Source organism: Stegodyphus dumicola, chromosome 7, assembly GCF_044657685.1.
Source record: "Stegodyphus dumicola isolate Sdum_Otavi_A_Nest chromosome 7, ASM4465768v1".
Taxonomy (NCBI): Eukaryota; Metazoa; Arthropoda; class Arachnida; order Araneae; family Eresidae; genus Stegodyphus; species Stegodyphus dumicola.
In genome coordinates this window covers 10,720,032-10,721,040 of record NC_140774.1, presented here as the reverse complement: position 1 = coordinate 10,721,040, position 1,009 = coordinate 10,720,032, and the positions used below count along the sequence as shown (strand labels likewise).

Sequence of the window (1,009 nt, the reverse complement as noted above, 5' to 3'; positions counted from 1 at the left end):
ATGAATAAAATGTATTTTATTAACGATTGAAAATTTGAATAAGATATAGAGAGAGTGTGAGCTAATAGTAGGAATTTAAAAACTATGAAAAAAGAAACAAAAATACGTTACCCCTTTTTTCTTTAAAAAAGGGTAAAAGCTAAAAATGATGGTAAAGGTAAAAAAAAACTTATGGAAATAAAGAAAAAAAGAGAAAGTTAATAAAAAAAATTAAAAACAAAGGGAAAGAAAAAAATCTAACGAAAAAAGGGAAAGCGCCATGACATTAAAATCAACATAAAATAACGATAGAAACACAAGATTAACGACAAGAAAGTTGCACATCATTAAAAACAAATCTTTAAAAATAGCCCTCCCCGGCGGGGAATCGAACCCCGGTCTCCCGCGTGACAGGCGGGGATACTCACCACTATACTACCGAGGATACACTCAAACACTCAATTTTTACTTTCACAAGGTTGGTCTTCTCAGAAATTTCCTTTTTGCGCTTGCTATGGAAACTTTCTTGTGTTGCTCTCTTCCCTATTATTCGTCCTTTCCATTAAATATACTGAAGTAGATTAACAATCCCTGCAAGGAATTTTTTTTTTTTTTTTTCGACGTACAGTGTTGCCATTGCTCGCTTTGAAATCGTCGAGTTTGTTAATCAAAAATTTGTTAAAGTTTTACAAAACATGAAATAGATAATAAAACAAATTCCAGATTTGAGCTTCCGGATGCCCATATTTGAGTAAAGGACTGCATTATTCAAAATTTGATGTCTCTGGGTACCGTAGTTTTTTCACAGTGCGAGAAACATACATACATTCATGCAGACTCTTCATTATTTAATTTCTTTAAATATAATGCAGGGCTCTTATATTTGATGGCAACAATTTGAAAACTGAAATGCCGTTTATAGTGAATCTCGCGAAATGCCAAAAAGAAATTAATAGCTCTTCTGTGCCAAATGGCCCTTTGGGCTAAAAAGGATAGTCTTGAGCACATACATATAGATGTTAAAGATGGA

The 1,009-nt window shown here is 32.8% G+C and overlaps 1 non-coding gene across 1 annotated transcript; it reads right to left on the bottom strand.

The window, feature by feature from the left end:
- Positions 1-352: 352 nt before the first annotated feature.
- Positions 353-424, bottom strand: TRNAD-GUC (transfer RNA aspartic acid (anticodon GUC)). The gene has a single exon. It is a non-coding gene; the product is annotated as a tRNA-Asp (tRNA).
- Between the last annotated feature and the right edge of the window lie 585 nt (positions 425-1,009).